Here is a 27,250-nt window from a genome sequence, read left to right as displayed (position 1 = left end):
CCTCCTGAGTATGGCAATACCACATGTGTGAGACTTTTTCACAGCCTAGCCATATAGAGGGGCCCAACATCCAAGGAGCACCATCATGCATCCAAGCCACTTGCCTAGGCCTATTTTTGACATTTGCTGTTTACAAGCTAAAATCAGTTGTTTTTGCTAGAAAACTACTTAGAACCCCCAAACATTATATATATTTTTTAGCAGAGACCCTAGAGAATAAAATGGAGATTATTGCAATATTTTTTTATCACACCATATTTGGTCTTCCAAACGCAATTTTTTTGGAAATAAAAACACTTTTTTCAATTAAAAAATAAGAAACCAGTAAAGTTAGCCCAATTTTTTTCCATAATATGAAAGATAATGTTACACCGAGTAAATAGATACCCAACATGTCATGCTTCAAAATTGCGCACGCTCACGGAATGGAGACAAACTTTGGTACTTAAAAATCCCCATAGGCGACACTTTAAAAATTTCTACAGATTGCCATCTTAGAGTTACAGAGGAGGTCTAGGGCTCAAATTATTGCTCTTGCTCTAACGATCGCGGCGATACCTCACATGTGTGGTTTGAACACCGTTTACATATGTGGGCGGGGTTTCCGTATGCTCTCGCTTCTGCGCGCGAGCTCACGGGGACAGGGCGCTTTAAATTTTTTTTTTTACTATTTATTTTATCTATTATTTTTTATTTTTACACCGTTTAAAAAAAAAAAATTGATCATTTTTATTTCTATTACAAGGAATGTAAACATTCCTTGTAATAGAAAAAGGCGCGACAGGATCTCTTTTTTGTGAGATCTGGGGTCAAAAAGTCCTCAGATCTTACAAGTACACTAAAAGATAGAAAAAAAATAAAAAAATAAAAAAATAATAATAAAATAAAATGAAAAAAAAAAAGGGACCTTTAAACCGGTTGCTAGGCAACGACGTTTGCCGTAGCTCCGGTCCTCCAAGACCATAGAGTCGAGTGAGGGCAAGCTTGCCCTCACTCGACATCCTGTCTGTGAGGATCCGGGACCGGATTGTTTTCCCCGCTGGAGGGGGGGGCACCTCTTCCGCCATCCCGGAAGGGTATCCCGCGGCGAATTCACCGCTGGGACCACCCTTATCGGAAAGCCAACCGTGCACCATTTAAAAAAATACCAGGGTTATGGCAGCTATCTGCTGCCATAACACGGGTATTTAGGTTTAAACGGAGGACGTATATAAACCTTTTTGGACTTGGACATGGTGGCTGTATGAAGGGTGACAGGTACTCGGGTACTTTGCTGGGCAGGTGACAGGCAGGTGACAGGTACTCTGGTACTGATGAGCAGGTGGCAGGTGCTCAGGTCCTCCGATAGGCAGGTGACAGGTACTCGGGTACTCTGATGGGCAGGTGACAGGCAGGTGATAGGTACTGATGGGTACTGATGAGTAGTACTGATACTGATAGGTGATACTGATACTGTACTGATGGGTACTGATGATCAGTACTGATACTGATAGGTGATAGGTAATGATGGGTACTGATGAGTAGTGATGGGTACTGATGAGCAGGCGGCAAGTACTCGGGTACTTCAGGCGTCAGGTACTCTGATGAGCAGATGGAAGGTACTCTGATGGGTAGGTGACAGGTACTCGGGTACTCTGATGGGTAGGTGACAGGTACTCGGGTACTCTGATGGGTAGGTGACAGGTACTCGGGTACTCTGATGGATAGGTGACAGGTACTCGGGTTCTCCGATGACGGGTACTCGGGTACTCCGATGATGGGTACTCGGGTACTCCGGGGACATGTAAGTCAATAAGTTTCAGTATTAATTACAGTAATAGGAAGCAGAGGGGTAATATAAGGACACTGAATTTCAAAAGAGCCAATTTCCCTAAACTGCGCTTGCTGCTAGAAAATATCAATTGGGATAGAACCCTGGGAACAAAGAACACGGAGGAAAAATGGGAGTGCTTCAAGAGTATACTAAACAGGGGGATTGACCAGTGCATTCCAAAGGGAAATAAATTTAAAAGAGCAAAAATAAACCCTGGATGGCTAAACTCCAACATAAAAATGCATATTAGTGCTAAGGAAAAGGCCTTCAAAAAATACAAGACTGAGGGGTCATTGGCAGCATTTAAGCATTACAAAGAGTGTAATAAGAAATGTAAAGACGAAATCAGGGCGGCTAAAATAGAACACGAGAGACATATAGCGGAGGAGAGCAAAAAGAACCCCAAGAAGTTTTTTAAGTATATAAACAGTAAGAAAGCGAGGCCAGAACACATTGGCCCCATAAAAGATGATAAAGGAAAAATGGCCACTGAGGACAGAGAAAAGGCGGAAGTGTTAAATCATTTCTTCTCTTCAGTCTTCACAAAAGAATCGGGGGGCTACACGAACCCAGCTTGTAAGGCCGAACTAAATAATACACCTCAGGAAGTGCCGCCATGGCTAACAGAAGATAGACTTAGAGCTAAACTAGAGAAACTTAACATAAATAAATCCCCGGGACCGGATGGCTTGCACCCGAGGGTTCTTAATGAGCTCAGCCAGGTGATTGCCAGACCATTATTCTTGATCTTTAAAGATAGTTTACAGACGGGTATGGTGCCAGCTGATTGGAAAAAAGCCAACGTGGTACCAATATTTAAGAAGGGGCCGAGATATATCCCGGGTAACTATAGGCCGGTCAGCCTAACATCTGTAGTCTGCAAAATTTTGGAGGGGATGTTAAGGGACCACATACAAGACTTTAGTAATGAAAACGGTATTATAAGTAGTAATCAGCATGGATTCATGAAAAATCGTTCGTGCCAAACCAATCTATTAACCTTCTACGATGAAGTGAGCTGCCACTTAGATAAAGGTAAGCCTGTGGATGTGGTGTATCTGGACTTTGCAAAGGCCTTTGACACCGTTCCCCACAAACGATTACTGTACAAACTAAGGAAGGAAGGTATGGATCAGAAGGTGAGTACCTGGATAGAGAACTGGCTCCAGGGGAGAGTACAGAGGGTGGTGATTAATGGGGAGTACTCGGATTGGGCGGGTGTGGAAAGTGGGGTCCCCCAGGGTTCTGTCCTGGGACCAATCCTGTTTAATTTGTTCATAAATGATCTAGAGGAGGGGATATCTAGCACAATCTCAGTATTTGCAGATGATACTAAACTAGGCATGCCAATATCTTCTATGCAGGATGTGGAAACCTTGCAAGCAGACCTGAACAAAATAACGGGGTGGGCAACTACATGGCAGATGAGGTTTAATGTTGATAAATGTAAAGTAATGCACTTGGGGGCCAGAAACCAGAAAGCAAGCTACTCACTAGGGGGGGAACCTCTGGGTGAGTCTAGGATGGAAAAGGACTTGGGGGTACTGGTAGACAACAGGCTTGGCAGTGGCATGCAATGCCAAGCCGCTGCAAGCAAAGCCAACAGAATACTGGGATGTATAAAAAAGGGGATTCACTCCAGAAATAAAGAGATTATTCTCCCACTCTACAAGACTCTGGTCCGGCCACATCTGGAGTATGCTGTCCAGTTCTGGGCACCGGTCCTCAGGAAGGATGTGCTGGAACTGGAGAAAGTCCAGAGAAGGGCAACAAAAATAATTAGGGGAATGGAGGACATCAGCTATGAGGAAAGACTACAAGCCCTGAACCTTTTCTCTCTGGAGAAAAGACGATTGAGGGGGGATATGATATCAATGTACAAATACTGTACTGGTGACCCGAGCATAAGGAACAAACTATTCAGAGAAAGGAGATACAATAAGACACGTGGCCACTCACTAAAACTAGAGGAAAGGCGGTTTAACCTTAAAGTGCGTAAGGGGTTCTTCACTGTAAGAACGGTAAGGATATGGAATTCTCTTCCACAAGCAGTCGTATCAGCAGGGAGCATTGATAGTTTCAAAAAACTATTAGATGGACACCTTAAAGACCACAACATACAGGGGTATACAATGTACGGTTAAAAGCAAACACACACACACATCATAGGTTGAACTGGATGGACTGATGTCTTTTTTCAACCTCACTAACTATGTAACTATGTAACTATGTAACATGTACTCAAAGCACCCGAGTACCTGTCATCAGAGTACCCGAGTACCTGTCATCAGAGTACCCGAGTACCTGTCATCAGAGTACCCGAGTACCCTTCATCAGAGTACCCGAGTACCTGTCATCAGAGTACCCGAGTACCCGTCATCAGAGTACCCGAGTACCCATCACCAGAGTATCCGAGTACCCATCATCAGAATACCCGAATACCTGTCACATGCCCATCAGAGTACCCGAGTACCTGTCACCAGCCCATCAGAGTACCCAAGTATCTGTCATCAGAGTACCTGATGGGCTGGTGACAGGTACTCGGGTACTTTGATGGGCTAGTGACAGGTACTTTGATGGGTTAGTGACAGGTGCTCTTTTTTTTGGGAGGGGGGGCAATCAGTGTGTTTGGGGTGCACTGTAATTGGTAACTAGCTGTTACCACAACCTCCTCACACAGGATCAGTGTGTGAGGAGGAGAACACTGTGACAGCTAGTTACCGTGTTCTCTGTTGACATTTGTGACCGGCTGTGATTGGACACAGCCGGTCACGTGGTAAAAAGCCAATTTCATTGGCTCTTTACCTAGATCGGGGATGGGCTCTGTCCGAGGGACGAGCCTCGTCCCCGATCGGCGCGCATTAAGGAGGGAACGAGCGGCTCGCGCTGGAGCCGCTCATGTGATCAGCTGTGATTGACACAGCCGATCACGTGTTAAACAGCCAATTTCATTGGCTGTTTACCTTGATCGGGGTTGGGCTCAGTCCGAGGGACGAGCCTCACCCCCGATCGCCGCGCTGCGCGCCGCCGGGGGCGCTCAGTAGCGACGAGACCGGGCGGACGTCATATGACGGCCGCCCGGAACGGTAAAGCCATCCTGCCGGCGTCATTTGTCTATATGCCCGGTAGGGATGTGGTTAATGACAATCCAGTCTTAGTCCGTAGGGTTCAAAATTGAGTTGGCCCACCCTTTGCAGCTATAACAGCTTCAACTCTTCTGGGAAGGCTGTCCACAAGGTTTAAGAGTGTGCTATGGGAATGTTAGACCATTCTTCCAGAAGCGCATTTGTGAGGTCAGGCACTGATGTGGACAAGAAGGCCTGGCTCGCTGTCTCCACTCTAATTCATCCCAAAGGTGTTTATTGGGGTTGAGGTCAGGACTCTGTGCAGGCCAGTCAAGTTCCTCCTCCCCAAACTCTCTCATCCATGTCTTTATGGACCTTGCTTTGTGCACTGGTGTCATGTTGGAACAGGAAGGGGCCATCCTCAAACTGTTCCCACAAAGTTGGGAGCATGAAATTGTCCAAAATGTCTTGGTATGCTGACGCCTTAAGAGTTCCCTTCACAGGAACTAAGGGGCCAAGCCCAACCCCTGAAAAACAACCCCACACCATAATCCCCCCTCCACCAAATTATTAGGACCAGTGCACAAAACAAGGTCATAAAGACATGGATGAGTGAGTTTGGGGTGGAGGAACTTGACTGGCCTCAACCCAATGGAACACCGTTGGGATGAATTAGAGCGGAGACTGCGAGCCAGACCTTCTTGTTCAACATCAGTGTCTGACCTCACATATGAGCTTCTGGAAGAATGGTCAAACATTCCCATAGACACACTCCTAAACCTTGTGGACAGCCTTCCCAGAAGAGTTGAAGCTTTTATAGCTTCAAAGGGTGGGCCAACTCAATATTGAACCCTACGGACTAAGACTGGGATGCCATTAAAGTTCATGTGCATGTAAAGGCAGGCGTCCCAATACTTTTGGTAAATGTATATACCAGAGGTGCTCAAGTCCTTTTGAAGAGTGAGATCAATACTAACTCACCCTTGCAGAGTATGGTGTCTTGTTGCCAACATCCCAATGTAAATGAAAATAGAAATAATCCCCCTTAAGGATTGTGGGACTTTGAGGCAAGGAGAACACAACATAAGTAAAATATGTAATTTAATGGTTCATAAAACCATTAAACTACTGTACATATTTTACTTATGGTTTGTTCTCCTTGCCTCAAAGTCCCACAATCCTTGAGGGGGATTTTTTCTATTTTTTTCTATTTTCTTTTTGCAGAGCGAGGGCCACTTCTGTGATTTGGTAAGCAGTTGCTGGGCACAATGAAATTATATATATATATATATATATATATATATATATATATATATATATATATATATAAATATATATATTTATTCATTTTTTTTCATATAAATACAGATTTCTTTTGGTGGCATTTGATCAACACTGGTTTTTTTTTTTTTTTGTGCCCTAAAATTAGGAAAAAAAAATAAAATAAATAAAATCTTGTGCCCTAAAATTAGGAAAAAAACCCCAATATTTTTTACTTTCTGTTATAAAATATATAGCATAAAATCCAATTTCTTCATACATTTAGACCAAAATGTATTCTGTTACATATCTATGGTAAAAAAAAAGAAAAAAAAAAAAGGAAACAAATCCTAATAAGTATATAATAATTGCTTTGCGTGAAAGTTATAGCGTCTACAAACTATGGTATACTGTATACAGTGGGGAAAATAATTATTTGATCCCCTGCAGATTTTTTAAGTTTGCAAAGTTTGCACTTACAAAGAAATGAAGGGTCTATCACTTTTATCATAGGTGTATTTTAAATGATAGAGACAGAATATCAACCAAAAATCCAGAAAAAACACATAATACAAATATTATAGATTGAGTTGCAGTTGAGTTGCATCCCCAAGCAAAGCATGACTTAGTAGTTGGTGGCTAAACCTTTGTTGGCAAGCACAGAGGTAAGAAGTTTCTTGTAGTTGGTTACCAGGTTTGCACACATCTCAGGAGGGATTTTGGTCCACTCTTCTTTACAGATCTTCTCTAAATCCTTAAGGTTTCTTGGCTGTCACTTGGCAACTCAAATTTTTCTGCTCGCTTCATACATTTTTCTATAGGATTAAGGTCTGGAGACTGACTAGGCCACTCCATGACCTTAATGTGCTTCTTCTTGAGCCCCTACTTTGTTGCCTTGGCGGTATGTTTTGGGTCATTGTCATGCTGGAAGACCCATCCACGACCCATCTTCAGTGTTCTGGCTGGGAAGAAGGTTCTCATGCAAGATTTTACAAGACATGGCCCCGTCCATTGGCCCCTCAATGCGGCAAAGTCAGCCTGTACCTTTAGCAGAGAAACAGCACCCAAGCATAATGTTTCCACCTTCGTACTTGACTGTAGGGATGGTGTTCTAAGGGTCATAGTCAGCATTTTTCTTCCTCCAAACATAGCGAGTCCACCTCCTCAAGAGGTACAGAGACCAAAATTAAGCTAGTTGGCATTAACGCGACTCGCTATGATAGTATGGCGGGCAAGCTGGGGCTACCTGACATTGGCTGTAAGAGTCACTAACAGACTAACTGACACTGACATCAATAGTGACATTTAACACACAGTAATCAGTGATAATACAGTACACCGTCACTGTACTAATGACACTGGTTGGGACGGGATTAACATCTAGGGCAGTGATGGTGAACCTTGGCATCACAGATGTTTTGGAACTACATTCCCCATGATGCTCAACTACCCTGCAGAGTGTCAGCTAAGAACAGGAAACTGAGGCTACAATTCTCACAGGATCACCAAAATTGGACAATAGAAGTTCGGAAAAACGTTGCCTGATCTGAGGAGTCTCAATTTCAGCTGTGACATTCAGATGGTAGGGGCAGAATTTGGCGTAAACAACATGAAAGCATGGATCCATCCTGCCTTGTATCACCTGTTCAGGCTGGTTGTGGTGTAATGTTGTGGGGGATATTTTCTTGGCACACTTTGGGCCCCTTAGTACCAATTGGGCATTGTTTAAATGCCACGGCCTACCTGAGTATTGCTGCTGACCATGTCCATCCCTTTATGCCTACAGTGTCCCCATCTTCTGATGGCTCCTTCCAGCAGGATAATGCACCATGTCACAAAGCTCCAATCATCTCACCACTGGTTTCTTCACCATGACAATGAGGTCACTGTCCTCCAATGGCCTCCACACTCACCAGATCCGGTCACTGTACTCCAACGGCCTTCCCACTCACCAGATCCGGTCACTGTACTCCAATGGCCTCCACACTCACCAGATCAGGTCACTGTACTCCAATGGCCTCCACACTCACCAGACCAGGTCACTGTCCTCCAATGGCCTCCACACTCACCAGATCAGGTCACTGTACTCCAATGGCCTCCACACTCACCAGATCAGGTCACTGTACTCCAATGGCCTCCACACTCACCACATCTCATCCAATAGAACACCTTTGGGAACGGGAGATTAGCATCATGGATGTGCAGCTGACAAATCTGCAGCAACTGCGTGATGCTATCATGTCACTATGGAGCAAAATCTCTGAGGAACGTTTCCAACACCTTGCTGAATCTATGCCACCAAGAATGAAGGCAAAAGGGGGTCCAACCCGCTACTAGCAAGGTGTACCTAATAAAGTGTCCAGTGAGTGGTATTGGCCTATACATTCTTAATATTTTTTTAGAAGCCCTTTTCGTGTTCCATGCAATCTCCTCTAAGATGAGAGTGATTGTATGTCTGTAAATTATCATTATATGGCCTTAACCACTTGCCGACCGCCGCAAGTACATATACTGCGGCGGTCAGCCCCTCACAGGCAAAGTGATGAATGGGTACGTCACTAGCCTGTGAGGCCCTGGGGAGCGAATGTGCGCCGCCGGAGGCGCGCTCCCGCTCGGTCACGGACCCCCCCGTGCGTGTGCCCGGCGGACCCGATGTCCGACATTCACTCGCGATCGTCCGTGACAGCGGGAGAAAGGCAGGCGGCAAATGTAAACAAGCTGTCTGTCATTCTCCCCTGTGTATGAACAGTGATCATACGGTTCTACTATGTAGGACCGTTGATCACTGTTCCTACACTTCAAGCCACAGCCAATCACAGTAAGAATCATGCCCCTAGGGACACACATAGCCCCTCCCTCTCAAATAAAGTTAACCCCTTCACTGCCAGTGTCATTTTTACATATATGTTAACATATATTTAACAATATATTTTTTTATTATTTACATATATTTTAACAGTGCATATGTATAGCACTGATTACTGTAGTAATGTCACTGGTACCCCCAAAAGTGTCAAAAATGTCAGTCAAGGGTCCGATCTGTCCGCCGCAATGTCGCAATCCCGCAATCCCGCAAAAAAAATCGCAGATCGCCGCCATTACGCGTTAAAAAAACAACAAAAATGACAAAAATCTTTCCCTTAGTTAGTAAACGCAATAACTTTTGCGCAAACCAATCAAAATACGCTTATTGTGATTTTTTTTTTTTTACCAAACATATGTAGCAGAAAACAAATTGGCCTAAAATTTAAAAAAAATTTGATTTTTACATTTTTTTGGGGGGAATTTCATATAAAAAAATGTGAAAAATATTGTTATTTTTGCAAAATTGTCGCTCTTTTTTTGTTTATAGCGCATGATCAAAAAATCGCACAGGTGATCAAATACCACCAAATGAAAGCTCTGTTTGTGGGGAAAAAAACGCCATCAAATTCGTTTGGGTACAGCGTCGCACGACCGCGCAATTGTCCGTTAAAATCACGCAGTGCCGAATCGTAAAATACCCCCTGGTCAGGAAGGGGGTAAAATCTTCCGGGGCTTAAGTGGTTAATTTGACATTAAATGTAGTATATTTTTGATACACTGTAAATATTCCTCCTACAGTATATTTTTGATGAAGCAGATCTATGATATGGGAAAGGCTTTGAGAGCTATCCTCATCTCACTGCAGGAGTCAACTTTAACTGAATGGAAATAACTTCTGATGTGAAGATATCTTTGTTTCGCAGAATAAGAGTCACCAATAAGTTGCTCTTATCAGTGGTGTCATCTCTCTAAACATTCTGTAGCCTTCTGTGGATGTTGAACAGCCTGCACACCTCCTTCATTAGGAACTCGATGACAGCATGTTGCTTCTTCTTGGAATCCATTATTTACCTGCTATAAAAAGGAAGAACACAAAGTAGGAATGTGGTGCTGTTAAATTCTGAACATACTGTACCTTGTCTGGTGGCTCCTTCAACCTTGTAGAAAGTTGGTAAAGAAAAGTATGTGGATGTGTGAAAGGTATCATATGGTATATGGGAAAAAGAGAGACTCTGGGAGGCTCTACCTCAGGGGTCTCCAGACTTTTTAAACAAAGGGCCAGTTTACTGTATTCAGACTTTAAGGGGCCTGACTGTCCATGGTTGCCTGTAGTTAGTAGTAAGAGGAATTGTGCCCCATAATGGGTATTAGTGATAGGAATCATGCCCTTTCATTGGTGTCAGGGAGAGGAATAGTGTTTAATGGTTGGTATCACTGGGATGAATAATGCCCCATGATTGGTGTCAGTGGGAGGAATAGTGCCCCATCATTGGTGTTAGTGAGAGGAATAGTGCCCCATCATTGGTTTCAGTGGGAGGAATAGTGCCCTATCATTGGTGTTAGTGAGAGGAATAGTGCCCCATTGTTGGTGTCAGTGGGAAGAACAGTGCCCCATCATTGGTTTCAGTGGGGGGAATAGTGCCCCATCATTGGTGTTAGTGAGAGGAATAGTGCCCCATCATTGGTGTCAGTGGGAGGAATAGTGTCCCATCATTGGTATCAGTGGGAGGAATAGTGTCCCATCATTGCTGTCAGTGGGAGGAGTAGTTTCCCATCATTCAGCTTCGGGTGTGGCTGCTGGAAGGTTCTCTGGCTGTGTGTCTGTTGCTGCTGCAGGTGATCTGTGTAAGAGGGGAGTGAGGTGAAATCCCTCCCAGCTCTCCTGGCCCCCTTCTGGGGAAGCCATGGAGGCCAGCAGGGCCTCTCCTGCTGGAGGCTCTCAGACATCCCCTGGGCGGATGGATGGCACCCCTGCTCCTGTGCAGCCCGTGGTTGGTGATCTCTCTGCACCTGGTGAGGATGAAGATGCTGGATCCATTCGGGAGCGAGTGGTGGCCGGGATCAAAGTCCTCAATAAGGAGAGAGACAAGCTCTACAAGCTTAGAGCGGATTTGAAACGCCTGAGAAAGCAGCGTGAAGGCTTGTTCAGCAAGAACCGTGGATCCATGGATTCAGAGGTCCAATTAGCGAAAGTCCGTGTGGATCATCAAGAAACTATCGTGGCCATGATGGAAGGCAGGGATGGTCCCTTCAGGGAGAAGTTTTGCAATGAACGGAGGTTTGCAAAGATGGAGGTGGAGGAGGAGACCCCCGGTTCTGACCCCCTTCCCCCTCAAGGTGAGGTAAGCAGCCCATTGCCATCTCAGGGCTCAGGAGGCATGTTGAAAGTTATACAGGTAATGGAGTCTCCAATGCAGGAAGATCAGCTGGTGTTTGGTGATGTGGAGGACTTACCTGAGAGTGTGCCTGATAAAGTAAAGTATATAAAGCCCCAGCTTACAGATAAAACAGTTTTTGTGCCTTTTAGCACCTTGCCTAATGATGGGTTTCCTAATGACGCTCCGGGTGATTCCCCTATGCTCAGCAATGTTGTGCCTGCTGCTGATGTCTCTAAACAGGAAAAGTTGTGTTTAAAAAATGACATTTCTGCTGAAGAACCACAAAACCCAGAAGAGCCGATTAACCCCCCTTCTGCTGAGCTTAAAACTATTTCAGTCACTGTTGAACAGGACTCTACAGCGCAGCAGCAGGAAACATCTGGTACTGCATCAGAAACAGTTATCCCTAATAACATTGCAGGCATGGTGGATCCCACCATTATATGTGGAACTGATAATGCTGCTTGTTTAGGCCAAGCTGGTAAAAATAATAATAGTAGTGTACCTGATAATGTGACATCAGTGTGGGGTCTTGGCCCTAAAAAACCTACATTTGCACAGGTGGTAAGCTGTGCTCCTGGCAATATCACCAAGCCAGGGTTACAATCAAGGAGGAGCTCTGCTTCTAATCAGGGTTTTCCCTCGTGGGCTGCCACTATGAGCACCATTGGATCTGGTATTGGATCTATGGCTTCTGCTGGGGGTCCAAGGCGGAACGTAGTCCTCCTTAAATGGGAAGGTGGTGCAGTCCCTCTAGCAAGGCGTATGGTGGTGGACCTGATCTTAGATATGGGTTTTGGGGCTAATGACCTATATGTCCTGATACATGTGGCTGGAAGCCGGGAATACACAGTTAGTTTCACCAGACCAGAGGGTCTTGACTTGTTCTGGGAACGATATATGGCTCGGTGCAGGTCAAGACCCGAATGGGAAGGTCTGGTGCCAGTGGCAGTTTCCCAAAGGTCAACAGTGAAGAAAATTACTATTGTCCTTACAAATGAGAGTGTTCCTGCTCGGGACTTAGAGGTCTGATTGAGAAATTATGGGGATGTTTTGACCAGGCCGGATAAAATTCATGATGAGCGTGGCATCTGGACCGGGGGTTGGTCGGTAACGGTCAGGTTGGCTAGGGATGGGAATGTTGTCCGTCACCTGCCCTCCTCTGCTTTTATAGGGAGGGATAGGATGACTATTTTTTATCCCGGTCAGCCAAAACTGTGTCACCGCTGTGGAGAAAAGGGGCATTTTAGCTCCTCTTGTTCAGCACTGATCTGTTCAGTGTGTCGGGGACAGGGTCATGTGGCCAGGGACTGCACCCAGGCGATAAGGTGCAACCTGTGCCTGCGCCTTGGCCACCCCTACAGCCGATGTCCTGAAGCCTGGCATAATATGGATAGAGAGGTGATAGATGATCTGTTAAGGCTGGACAGGATGGAGGATGAGGCCCCTGTTGTACCACCCTCCTCTGCGGTGACTGACCCCCCTGGTCTTGTGCAGGATCCCTCCCTAGTCCCTGTGCCCACCCCTCCTGTATCTGTAAGTTTTCCTTCTGTGTCTGTCCCTGTGTCCCCCCAGCCTACTGTACCGGCTCCTCTTGTGTCAGAATCTGCCAAGTCTGTGCCCCCTGAGTCAGTTATTCCCGATCAGTCTTCCCTTCCTAAGTGTGACCTTAAAGAAGCCCCCCACCCACCAGGAGTGGTAGAGGGTACCAAAAAGGGTGCTGCTGCGGCTTCCTCTGTAAAGAAGTCTTCTGTGAAGACTTCAAAGAAGAAGAAGAAAACAAGAGATGAAAGCATCTCTGAATCTGACCTTCAGTACCTGGAGGAGAGAAGGAAGGTTGTGAGGCGGAAGAGACAGACGGTGAGGACGGAACAGGGACAGGATGCCTCAATGACTGTCTCCAACCGTTCTAGGGCTTCTGCTTGGGATATCTCCTCATCTGGGGATTCTTCTGAGCAGAATTCAGAAATTGAAATGGAGTTGAAGGAGGCTTCAAGAAAGAGAGAGGCTTCTGGTGATGAGCAGCAGAGGGGAGCTAAGAAGCAATCCACCCAATAACCCAAATGGCGGTTCCCCCTCCGTTAAAAGTGGTGACAATAAATGTCGCCAGTATTAAGTCGGTAAGAGCTCGTTCTATGGCCTTATTTTTGTTCAGCCAATTAGATGCTGAAATTTTATTTTTGCAGGAGACTAGGCTCACCTCCTTGGCAGATATTCATATGGCCAAGAGAGAGTGGAGGTATGGTCCATCTTACTGGTCTCTTGCGGCCGAGCCTTACGGCGGGGTGGCGGTGTTGTTTAAAACCGGCATGGTAACTGTCCGGCGGGTTATTGAGGTGGAGATTGGGAGATGTATGGTCTTAGACGTTCTTGTGGGAGGGCAGGACCTGCGCCTAATTAATATTTATGGGCCGCACACAAAGTGGGACAGGAAATGCCTTTTTACAAGGATCAAGCCATTTCTTTTTACATCCCGGCAAGTGGTTTTTGGAGGTGACTTTAATACTGTGACTAGGCCCAAGGACAGGAAGGACTTCAATGACCGGCTGGGATATGATAGCGTTTTTTTAAATAGTATGGTTAGGGATGCTGGTCTTGTGGATGTGCACATTAAGCACCTCCCGGATGACACAGGGTTCACCTTTCATCGAGGTAATAGTCAGAGTAGGATAGATAGGTTTTTTTTGAAGGAGGCCTCTGCTTTCTCACCCCCAGTGGTGCAGGCGGTGGAGTTCTCTGATCACTGTATGCTATCTGTGGTCTTGAATGCTTCAGATTTCCCTCAGAGGGGCAAAGGCATCTGGAGATTAAATTCGACTCTCCTTGAGGAAGAACATCCTTTGAGGAATTCTTTCAGGCACAGGTGACCATCTTGGACTTTTGTAGCAGCAAGGCTGAGTGGTGGGAGCTGACCAAAAAGAGGATTGCTGGATTCTTCAGGGGCCTAGCCAATAAAAAACAGTTTAATAGATACATGACCTACCAACGTTTGCGGAGGAAGCTGGATATTCTTGTCTCGAGAGGAGGAGATCCTGGGGCAATCTCTGAAGTGAAAATCCTCCTCAGGAAGTGTCAATATGACCGGCATACCTCTTTGGTTCTGGAGCGGGACTATGGGAATTACCACTCGCCTGACCCTTACCAGAACTGCAAACAGGGTGTAGCTGTTAAGATGGTCGTTGGCCTTAAGGATAGTACAGGTTCCTTGACAAAGTCCAGGTCAGGGATCCTGGAGGTCGTGAGGTCTTTTTATGCTGAACTTCTTGGGAGGAAGGAGCTTGACCGAGACAAGATGGAAAGCTTTTTGGACTCTATTCCAGGTCTAAATGGTGGAGATGTCCCTTTGATGAATTTGACAGAAGAGATCACAGTTGAAGAGGTGACGAGGGCAATTGAACAGCTTGCCATAAAGAAGTCACCTGGACCGGATGGTCTGACGGCTGAGTTTTACAAAGCCTTTAAGTCTATTCTGGCCCCACATTTGGTAGAGATTTTTAACAGTTGTCTTGCTGAGGGGGTGCTTCCCCCTTCCATGAGACACTCAGCTGTGATTCTTCTTTCAAAAGGTAAAGATCCTTCGATGATTGAGAATTGGCGCCCCATCAGCCTTCTCAATGTCGATAGAAAGGTGCTGGCGAAGATACTTTTCTGGCGCCTATCGGCAGTAGCAGAGTCTTTGCTTTCTCGCCATCAGCACTGTTCGATCCAGGGTAGGGGCACCTTCACAGCGGTTTTAGCTGTCCGGGAGGCCTTGGAGCAGTGCAGGGCTGCAGGCTGGGGAAAGTATCTACTGGCATTGGATCAGGCAAAGGCTTTCGATCGTGTCAACCATGAGTACCTGTGGTTGCTCTTTAGTAAGTACGGTCTGCCGGGTGGTTTTGTCGATTGGTTAAAAGTTTTGTATAAGGGGGCAGAAAGCTTCCCTCTTGTTAATGGTTGGGTTGGACAGTCCTTTGAGGTTGGTTCTGGGGTGCGCCAGGGTTGTCCGCTGAGTCCCCTGCTCTATGTGTTTGCAATCGACCCCTTCATCAGGAGGCTAGAGAGCAGCATGTTGTGTGGGGTACCAGTGGGAATCCCGGGTGAGCCGCCTTTGAGGGTTGTTGCCTATGCGGATGATGTGTCAGTGATTGTCACTGGGACAGATGAAGCGGAGGAGGTGGTCTCTCTGACATCACGGTACTCTGAAGCATCAGGCTCCAAGATCAATCAGGAAAAGAGTGAAGTTTTTTGGATGGGAAAGGAAGGTGAGGGGTTTGATCTCCCGGACACTTTTCCAGTGCCCCAGGAAAAAATTAAGATATTAGGCATTGAATTTGGACCTGGCGATTATGGCCTCAAAAACTGGGAAGGCAGGCTGGAAGTTGCCAATACTAAGGTGGTCAGCTGGAAGAGATGGAAGTTATCTCTGAGGGAAAGGGTTGATCTGATTAAGACTTACCTGATACCGATCTTCTTGTATGTCAGCCCTGTCTGCATCTTGCCAGTGTCTCTCTATGCTAGGATCTATAGTGTGTTCTTCCAGATGCTGTGGGGGAACAGACTGAACCCCATCAAGAGGAATGTCACCTATCTATCCAGGAGGGAGGGTGGCTTAGGTATGGTCTACCCCGTTCTTTTCTTTTCACTGCTATTTCTCAAGTTTAACATTGGTAGTATGCTTGCAGTGGAACCTCCTGGATGGGCAGGCATGTTTAGATCTTGGTTTAGGCCTTTTCTGCGACTTTGGGAAGAAGGTGGCCAAGTGAAGAATCTCAGGGGTCATTGTGGTCAGCTCCCAGCCTATGTCGCTCCGTGTCTGAAGTTGCTGCGGCAGTGGCGACTGTCGGCTGAAGATCTCAGATCCGCTCCGAGGAAAGTCCTTATGAGCCGAGTCTTGAGTGAAGTCTTTCATGACCCACTGGCCTTAAGGGATTGCCCAGGCCCAATTTTGAGGGAAGGGTTAAGATTGATTAATTTGGCTAGAGTCCCCCTTAAATTCAGGGATCTGGCCTGGTTGTGCTTCCACGGGAGGCTCTATGTTCGGGGCAATTTGAAATTCCGCAGTGGGATGGATCGTGGTTGTCCTCGGGAGGAATGTGCAGGTGAGGAGGAGACTATGGACCATTTTCTGCTTCGTTGCCCTTTTAACATAGAGGTATACAAACAGGTTGGGCGGGCCCTCGGTGTTCCTTTCCTCTCCAGGCTGGGTTATGCTGAGTGGGTGTACGGAGCATTCAATACTGGTGGGGGCTTTTGTTTGGATACACTTTTTTTAGTTAGTTTAGTAGTCCGTTATTACACATGGAACGCACGGTGTCAGGTCACCCTTCGGCGTAAAATCCTTCCTGTTCAGGTGGTGGTGTGTGACATTCTGCATGAGGTGGGGAAGATTCGGGCGCTTGAGAGAGACAAGTGGGGTCAGAGGGCTTGGCTGAAGACGTGGAGGGGTTTCAAGCCTCCCTGACTGCCAGGAGTCTCTTTCCCGGGTGTGGCTTTCTGTCTCTTATCACCCTAGATTTTTTCTTAATGCTCAGTTTTTGATAAATGGCTGCATACATAGGTGATGGGTTGTGCCTCTTAGGCCCTCTCTGCTGCTTTATGTAAATAGTTTTCTAAGAATGTTGGAAGTGGATTATGTATATATTGTATATATTCTGCACATGGATGTGAATTCCTTTGTTTTTTTTTGTTGGAATATTGTACTATAGTTCTGTTTTTTACTTTTGTATAAAATATGTTGCTTGATTCTTTTCAATAAAAGATCAATAGTGCCCCATTGTTGGTGTCAGTGGGAAGAACAGTGCCCCATCATTGGTGTCAGTGGGAGGAATAGTGTCCCATTGTTGGTGTCAGTGGGAGGAATAGTGTCCCATTCTTGGTGTCAGTGGGAGGAACAGTGCCGCATTGTTGGTATTGGTGGGAGGAATAGTGCCCTATCGTTGGTGTCAGTGGGAGGAAGAGTGCCCCAGTGTTGGTGTCAGTGGGAAGAATAGTGCTCCATCGTTGGTGTTAGTGTGAGAATAGTGCCCCATTGTTGGTGTTAGTGGGAAGAATAGTGTCCCATCATTGGTGTCAGTGGGAAGAACAGTGCCCCATCGTTGGTGTCAGTGGGAGGAATAGTGCCCCATCATTGGTGTCAGTGGGAGCAATAGTGCCCCATCATTCCTGTCAGTGGGAGGAATACAGTAGTTCTCCATCATTGGTGTTAGTGTGAGAAATAGTGCCCCATCATTGGTGTTAGTGGGAGCAATAGTGCCCCATCATTCCTGTCAGTGGGAGGAATACAGTAGTTCTCCATCATTGGTGTTAGTGTGAGAAATAGTGCCCTATCATTGGTGTCAGTGGGAGGAATAGTGCCCCATCGTCCATGTCAGTGGAAAAAATAGTAACCCATTGTTGGTGTCAGTCGAAGGAATGGCGCCTTATTGTTGGTGTCAGTGGGAGGAATAGTGCCCCATCATTTGTATCAGTGAAAGGAATAGTGCCCCATCATTATTTTCAGAGCACTTTATACCTGTGGGAGGAATCCTCAGAAGCTAGATAAAGGCAGGAATGCAGGCCACTTCCAATTAGGCTTATTATGGGTAAGCAATGTCTTCTGAAAACTGACACAAGTTTTGATGTCTGGGGGATTTATAAGTGGGTATGGCTGGTAATAATGAGATACAGTGTACAGTGGGGATCGAAAGTTTGGGCACCCCAGGTAAAAATTTGTATTAATGTGTATAAAGAAGCCAAGGAAAGATGGAAAAATCTCCAAAAGGCATCAAATTACAGATTAGACATTCTTATAATATGTCAACAAAAGTTAGATTTTATTTCCATCATTTACACTTTCAAAATAACAGAAAACAAAAAAATGGGCACCCTGCAGAGTTAATATCTTGTACTGCCCCCTTTGGCAAGTATCACAGCTTGTAAACGCTTTTTGTAGCCAGCCAAGAGTCTTTCAATTCTTGTTTGAGGTATCTTTGCCCATTCTTCCTTACAAAAGTCTTCCAGTCCTTTGAGATTTCTGGGCTGTCTGTCACGCACTGCTCTTTTAAGGTCTATCCATAGATTTTCAATTATGTTGAGGTCAGGAGATTGTGAAGGCCATGGCAAAACCTTCAGTTTACACCTCTTGATGTAATCCCCCGTGGATTTCGAGGTGTGTTTAGGATCATTATCCATTTGTAGAAGCCACCCTCTCTTTAACTTCAGCTTTTTCACAGATGGCATCAAGTTACCATCCAAAATTTGCTGAAATTTTATTGAATCCATTTTTTCTTCTACCCGTGAGATGTTCCCTGTGCCACTGGATGCAATACAACCCCAAAGCATGATTGATCCACCCCCCATGCTTAACAGTTGGACAGAGGTTCTTTTCATTAAATTCTGTGCCCCTTCTTCTCCAAACTTACCTTTGCTCATTCCGGCCAAAAAGTTCAATTTTAACCTCATCGGTCCACAGAACTTGTTTCCAAAATGCATCAGGCTTGTCTATAAGTTCAAACGCTGATTTTTTTGGTGAGGACGTAGAAGAGGTTTTCTTCTGATGACTCTTCCATGAAGACCATATTTGTACAAGTATCTCTTTATAGTGGAATAGTGTACCACAACTCCAGTGTCTGCCAGATCTTTCTGGAGGGATCATGCAGTCAAACGTGAGTTTTGAATTGTTTTTCTCACAATCCTGCAAGCTGTTCTGTCTGATATTTTTCTTGGTCTTCCAGATCTTGCTTTAACTTCCACTGTTCCTGATGACTGCCATTTCTTAATTACATTCCAAACAGAGGATATTGACATCTGAAAACGCTTTGCTATCTTCTTATAGGCTTCTCCAGCTTTGTGAGCGTCAACTATTTTCAGTTTCAGTTTTCTAGACAACTGCTTAGAAGATCCCATGGTGCTGATTGTTGGGGCAAGGTCAGATGAGTCTGGGCATTTAAAACCTTTGAGATTGACATCACCCGGTCTTCCCAGACGATGATTGAGAACAATTGAGACACTGGCAGGTCTCAGCCTTGCAAAGGGGGCAGTGCATGCTATAAATTCTGCAGGGTGCCCAAACTTTTGCAGACACCATCTTTTTGTTTTCTGTAATTTTGAAAGTGTCAATGATGGAAATAAAATCTAACTTTTGTTGAAATATTATAAGAATGTCTAATCTGTAATTTGATGCCTTTTGGAGATTTTTCCATCTTTCCTTGGCTTCTTTATGCACATTAATACAATTTTTTACCTCAGGTGCCCAAACTTTCGATCCCCACTGTATATGTCAGATGTTATTTAGCTATTTTGCATAAATGGTCTTAATATAAAAATAACAAAAATATTTCCTTAAAATGTTAAATCTAGCACTTTTCTTATGCTGTTGACGTTCCAAACTTGGATTTAATTTTCCCGGCATGAGACAGTGATCTGGGTTCATTTATAACAGATGGTGGAGGATGCGGGTACCTAACATTGTTTTATTGACCAGTCCAGGACAAACAGATTGGGAGGACCATGCTAGGTAAAATTTTACCTTGTTAGTGTCTCCTCTCCTGCCAAGACCCAGTAGTATTACATGACAGGTGACTTGATCTCTCTTGTGCAGTGATTAATTTATCTGTCTGCTTCTAATGTGTGTTTGTGATTTATTGCACCTTCCTTCTTGCTAGAGATAATTTTCATGTGTGAAAACCAGATGCAGCTGAACTAATGTAAACAAATGTGGGACGATTCCTGAGCAAGCTCTGCACTGGTGGTGCCCCGATCCCACAGCTGAATCAACTAAAGGAGATGCTCCTGGCGCTTGCTGGACTTTCTTGGCTGCCCTGAAGCCTTCTTCACAACAATTGAAGTTCTTCATGATCCGATAAATGGTTGATTTAGGAGCAATCTTAGTAGCAGTAATATCCTTTCCTGTGAATCCCTTTTTGTGAAAAGCAATGATAACTGCACAGTCATGTTACCCCAGCCACAGCGTATTGCCAAGTGGTCTCCAGTGGTAATGAGGAGATGATGAGGTCACTGAAACAACTTGGGTGTCGGAAAGAGCAGAGGAGGAAAGTGAGGGTGAGGCACAACCCCAACGAGGCAGCCATCATGGAAGAGTAGAGAGCAGCCACCCTATTCTATCACATTTTGTAGCTGTTAACTCCCGGTCGTCTTCTCACAACAAAGCTGTCTGGGCCTTTTGTAGCACATGTGCAGCTGATCGCACTGTTGCAATTTGCAAACTTTGTCTCAAGCACATCATGCGTGGAAAAAACACCAGTCATTTGTGTACCACATGCTTGACAAGGCATTTAACCTCCCACCACACCACCCAGTCCGTTGGCAAGGGCACCTGAAAGCCACACAATAGGGACACAATTTTGTTCCTCCTCACTCACTTCAGTCTACCCCCCGCTATACCTCGTGACATCTCAGCAGCCTCCACTGACAGGGATGATGGAATAGCACAGGGTGTCCCAGGTCCTTGCAGAACATCTGCCAGTAGCACACCACCAGCTGTAGACTATAGCAGGCAAATTGCTGTGCCCCATCTGCTGCAGCAGCGAAAGAAAAAATACAGTCACTGCCACCCACATGCCCAACATCTGCAACTTCTGCCTTTCCATCTGGTGGATTCTGCCCCCTTCTGTGAATTTGCAGAATGTGCTGTACCACAATGACAGGTTCCCAGTCGCTATTTCTTTCCACCTAAGGCCATTCCAGCTCTGTACCATACCATGGAAGAAAATGTTGTGGCATCGTTGGGCAAGGCAGTCAGTCCATGTTACTGCTAACACATGGTCCAGCAAGCATGGTCAGGGACGCTATATTTCGCTCACAGCACACTGGGTAACTCTGCTTGCAAATTGGAAGGATGCAAGACAGGGCTCAGTGCTGCAGCTTGTTGTGCTGCCATGCCTCCATACAGCTAGTGGTGATGCGAGATTTGTCAGCTCTACCCCCTACTCCTCCTCCTCCATGCCCTACTCTGCTGAATTGTCCTACGAACCACAAGTGCCCCCTAAGCGTTCAAGGGGCAATTCAATGAGTCAGGCTAAAAGGTGCCATGCAGTGCTTCAGTTGTTGTGTCTAGAAGACAGGAACCACACCGGAGCAGAGATTATTGCAGCTCTGCAGGGGCAGGCCCAGAGGTGGATCACGCCACACCAGCTGGAGCCAGGTATAGTGGTGTGCGATAATGTGTGCAACAAACCTCCTGTCCACCCTTAGACAGGGAAAGTTGACAGATGTGCCATGCCTGGCACACATCTTCAATTTGGTGGCTGTATTTCCTAAATAGGTACCCAGAGTTGGAATATCTGCTAAAGCAGGCCAGAAGATACACAGCCAGTGCTCGGTTGGCTGAAATTCAGTGGGAGTTCCACCTGCCCATAAACCACCTGATTTGTGACATGCCCACCACGTGGAACTCGGCTTTGGCAATGCTACAGCAGCTGCACACGCAGCAGAGGGCCATCAACGAGTACTTGTGTCAGTATGGCACAACGACAGCCTCAGGCCGGCTCGGGCCTGCATGCCAATGGCTGCTGATAAAGGATGCATGCATTGTACTGTCACCATTTGAGGAGGCCACGAGGATGGTGAGCTGTGACAATGCATGCATCAGTGACACAATCCCTGTTGTGTTCCTGCTGGAGCAGACTGCATGGCATTATGGACAGGGCACTCGAGGCAGAGCAGCGGGAGGAAGAAAAGGACTTCCTTTGCTCTCAAGGCCCGCTTTATGCAAACACCATTCTTCCTATGCCACAGAAGAGAGGAGAGGGGGGGAGGAAGAGGATTCTGACGGTTTTGGAGGCATTGAAGCAGAGGAAGACATACAACAACCCTCAACAGATGGTTTTCTATCCCTAGAACCCTTGGGAGTAGTACATGGCTGGGAGGAGGCAGTTCTAGATACTGTAATCCTCAGTGACCACGAGAAGTCTGCTTCTCATGCCTCTGCAAACTTGTGGTGCATAGGCTCCCTCATGCTTCAAAGCCTGTGAAAGGACCCAAGAATACGTGGCATCAAGGTTCAAGGAATGATCACTATTGGTTGGCAACCCTCCTTGACCACCGTTACAAGGGGAAAGTCTCAGAACTCATCCCATCACCACAGAGGGTGCAGAAGATTAAAACTCCTTTACTTCCAGTGACCAGTATGAGAGAGTGAGAGTGATAGCACCAAATTGAACACACCTGCTCCCCATTCACACCCTAGACCTTCTAACATTAACGAGTCACATGACACCAGGGAGGGAAAAAGACTAGTTGGCCCCAATATGTATATTTTCACTTAGGGGTGTATTCACTTATGATGCCAGCGGTTTAGACATTAATGGCTGTGTGTTGAGTTATTTTGAGGGGACAGCAAATTTACACTGTTATACAAGCTGTACACTCCCTACTTTACATTGTAGCAAAGTGTCATTTCTTCCGTGTTGTCACATTAAAAGATAGAATAAAATATTTACAAAAATGTAAGGGGTGTACTCACTTTTGTGAGATACTGTATATTCAATAAACCCTCCATGGATAGTATAGGGATTCTATATAGGGCTCCATTCACACTTGTACGACTCCAAAGTTGCGCAGACTTTGGATGGCTGCAACTTGGATACGACTTTGACCAGTGATAAAGGACAACTGTTGCTCTCAAGATGTATTTTATAACATTCAGGTATGACTTTCATGCAATTTCTGAGGGTTAACAATGAAGTCTATGGCCCTCAAGTTTCATTAACCAGTTCTGGACCGGAAGGATTTACCCCCTTAATGACCAGGCCATATTTTGCGATTCGGCACTGCTTTATTTTAACGGACAATTGCGCGGTTGTGCGACGCTGTACCCAAATAAAATTGATGTTTCTTTTCCCCACAAATAGAGCTTTCTTTTGGTGGTATTTGATCACCTCTGCGATTTTTTATTTTTTGCGCTATAAACAAAAAATGAGCAACAATTCTGAAAAAAAAAAAAAAAAAAAACACTTTCTGCTATATAATATTACCAATAAAAAAAATTTAAAATCTATTTTTTTCATAATTTTAGGTCAGTTTGTTCTCTGCTACATATTTTTGGTAAATAAAAAATCCCAATAAGTGTATATTGATTGGTTTGCACAAAAGTTATCGCGTCTAAAAACTAGGGGAAAGATTTATGTCATTTTTATTTATTTTTTACTAGTAATGGCGGCGATCTGCAATTTTTAGTGGGACTGCGACATTGCGGCGGACAGATCGAACACCTAACTGACACTTCTGATATTTTTGGTGGGACCAGTGACATTACTACAGTAATCAGTGCTAAAAATATGCACTGTTACTGTAAAAATGACACTGGCAGGGAAGGGGTTAACACCAGGGGCTATCAAAGGGTTAAATGTGTCCCTAGGGGGTGCTTTCTAACTGTGTGGGGGATGGACTTGCTGCATGAACACAGAGACCTGTGTTCCTAAATAGGAGGATCCCTGTGTTCATAACTGACAGAACAGCGGTCTGCCATGTTTACAACAGCACACCGTCGTTTTGTCTCCATTTTGAAATTTCAAAATCAAAATTTTGTTAACATTTTTGGGCCACTTTGTTTTCTGCTACATATTTTTGGTAAAAAAAAATCGCAATAAGCGTATTTTGATTGGTTTGCGCAAAAATTATCACGTCTACTTACTAGGTGAAAGATGTCATTTTTATAGGTTTTTTTTTTTACTAGTAATGGCGGCGATCTGGGATTTTTAGCGGGACTGCAACATTGCGGCGGACAGATCGGCCCCCTAACTGACATTTTTGACACTTTTGGGGGGACCAGTGACATTTCTACAGTAATCAGTGCTAAAAATATGCACTGTCACTGTAATAATGACACTGGCAGGGAAGGGGTTAACCCTGTGGGTGATCAAGGGGATAAATGTGAGCCTAGAGGAGTGTTTCTAACTTATGGGGGCGTGGCTTGTGAAATAATTATAGAGACCTGTGATCCTTTATATAAGGATCACAGGGGCTCTGTGATCATTCCAGGGAGAAGAACGGTCAGATGTGTTTACAACAGCAGATCGTCCTTCTCTCTCAGCCGGAACGATCGTGGGTGGCCGACGGCAATCGGAGCCGCCTGCCCCGTGCATCGGAGTCCCCGCTGCGGAGTGATTAAAGTCAGGACTCAGGACCAAAGTAGTGCATGAACTACTTTGAAGTTGCTGCAACTTTAAGTCATGCATATATGAATGGTTATCACTGGAATACTTGGGGAACGACTTGTCATGCAACTTTGATGTCCAAAGTTGCATAAATCGCACAAGTGTGAATGGAGCCTTAACCACTTTACGTCTGCTCACATTGCTGCTACTGCAGCAATGTGGCTCGTTATCGTCCAGCGACGTAGACCTACGTCGCTGGAATCCTCCACTTGTGGGCGGCGCACGCGCCGCCGGAGGCTCGCCCCCCCCCTGTTTTCAGTCACAGCAGGAGTCGGGCCAGGGGAGGAGCGGCAGGGATCGAGTGTGGAGATCCGCCTGCTTGTGTAAACAAAGCGGGCGGATCTCCTAAATGACAGACAGGGTCAGATTGCAGGGTTCAGCATAGCTCAACATGCGATCTGTGCCTGTGTCACTCAGTCACCTCTCCCCACACACGTCAGTAAGCACCAGGCATACATTAACCCCTCCCTCTCCAATAAAATTAACCCCTTCCCTGCCAGTGTCATTTTTACAGTAACAGTGCATATGTATAGCACTGATTACTGTAGTAATGTCACTGGTACCCCCAAAAGTGTCAAAAATGTCAGTCAAGGGTCCGATCTGTCCGCCGCAATGTTGCAGTACCGCAAAAAAAATCGCCGCCATTACTCGTTAAAAAAAAAAACAAAAATCTTTCCCTTAGTTAGTAAACGCAATAACTTTTGCGCAAACCAATAAAAATACGCTTATTGCAATTTTTTTTTACCAAAAATAGGTAGCAGAAAACAAATTGGCCAAAAATGATAAAAAATTTTGATTTTTACATTTTTTTTCGGGGGAATTTCATATAAAAAAATGTGAAAAATATTGTTATTTTTTCAAAATTGTCGCTCTTTTTTTGTTTATAGCGCAAAAAGTAAAAATCGCACAGGTGATCAAATACCACCAAAAGAAAGCTTCGTTTGGGTACGGCGTTGCATGACCGCACAATTGTCAGTTAAAGTCGCACAGTGCCGAATCGCAAAAAGTGGCCCAGACGTAAGACACCAAAATCCTCCGGTGGTAAAGTGGTTAAACATCAGATAAACATTGTCCCTTGCTGGCTCAGGGATGGATTCTGCAATGTAGAATCAGATAGCGAGCGCTGTACATTTATTTTTAGATTATAAAGATCTCATGGGGGGGGGGGGGGATGGGCTGGAGGTAGTTAGTCACGTTCAACTGGATTTGTTCTGTAATGTTAGACATTGTGTAACATCCAATCCACTTCTTCTTTTCTAACGAGAATCAGGAACTTATCCCCGACATTTACTGTATATCTACACAGGTAGCACAGACACCGTAATCCAAAGAACATGGGAAGGCAGATCTTGTTCCCCAAAATCAGGATAGTAGCTGTGAAAATTGTAGAACCACCTAGTTACGTAATCTTCCACATATAATGACATTTTTATCATCCCAATCCCGGTGTTTTAACGATTCACATTCTCGGCCATGCAAATTAAAGGATTAACATCTAAAAAGCATCCCCCAGCCCGGCCCCAAGGATGAAAATAGGTTTTGTATTTTTTTTTGTGTTTTTCTTTCTAGTTTTCTTTTTTTGTTTAGTTTTTTTTTTTTTTTTTGCTAAAAAATAGCAATACCTGAAAATATTTCAAGAGACAGTGCACAACATTAATTCTTTTTTATATAATTCTGCATTTTACTGTTGTATATGAAAAAGATATTATAGTAAAACACACTAAAATATACAGACCCCCCCCCCCCCATTTAGAGGAGAGGCAAAATGGTGGTTTGCCTATGTAAACAAGGCAGACCGCTGTTCTGTGAGAGGCGAAGATGGAGATATCGTGTTTCTGCTAAGCAGGAACACAGATCTTTGTTTTCCCCCAATTAGGCACCTCCCCCACACAGTTAGCAAGCACTCTCTAGGAGCACATTTAACTCTTTGATCGCCCCTGATGTTAGCTAGAGATCGACCGGTTATTGGCAAAGCCGATATATTGAGGGCCGATATGCACTTTCCCTGATATATTGGAATCGGCCACCAAAGTGGCCGATAGTGCCGATATTTCGGGAAAGTTCTGTACCAGAGTGATGCCTGCAGCTAGAGGCATCACCCCGGTACCGGCGTCCATAGCCGACGGTCGGCTATCTTGTATTGACAACCGATGCGGCTAAGAAGCCGCTCGGCTGTCATTACAAGGAGTGGGAGGGGACGTCACCCAGGTCTCCCATCCCACAGCCTGCATGGCCGCCAAAGACCCGATCAAAGCCACATTCGGTTCTGATCGGGTCTCCATGCAAAAACCCGGAAGTGATGTCATGAGTGACATCACTTCCTGGGTACTGTCTGGCGCCAGATTAAAAAAACTGACAGGGCGTTTTGAATGCTTTTAAGTGCAGAGGAGGGGTTTGTGGTCTTTTAGACGCCCAGATCGCCCCACAACAGTACCTGTCAAATAAAAAAAAATACATTTTTTTTTTGTACGAAAATATCGACCAATATTGGCCGATACTGATATGCATTGGCCAAAATATCGGTATCGGCAACGAAAAACCGATATCGGTCGATCACTAATGTTAACTCCTTCCCTGACAGTGTCATTTATACAGTGACAGTACATTTTTTTTAGCCCTGATCACTGAATTCGTGTCACTCGTCCCCAAAAAGTGTCACTATTAGTGTCAGATTTGTCCGCCGCAATGTCGCAGTCCAATTAAAAATCACTGGTCGCCGTTATTACTAGTAATAAATCTATCCCAAAGCTTGTGGACACGATAACTTCCGCGCTTACCAATCACTATACACTT

Source organism: Pelophylax lessonae (assembly GCF_965119305.1).
Source record: "Pelophylax lessonae genome assembly, chromosome: 8".
Lineage (NCBI taxonomy): Eukaryota > Metazoa > Chordata > Amphibia > Anura > Ranidae > Pelophylax > Pelophylax lessonae.
The sequence above is the reverse complement of the archived record's forward strand: the minus strand, read 5'-3'. Positions refer to the sequence as shown.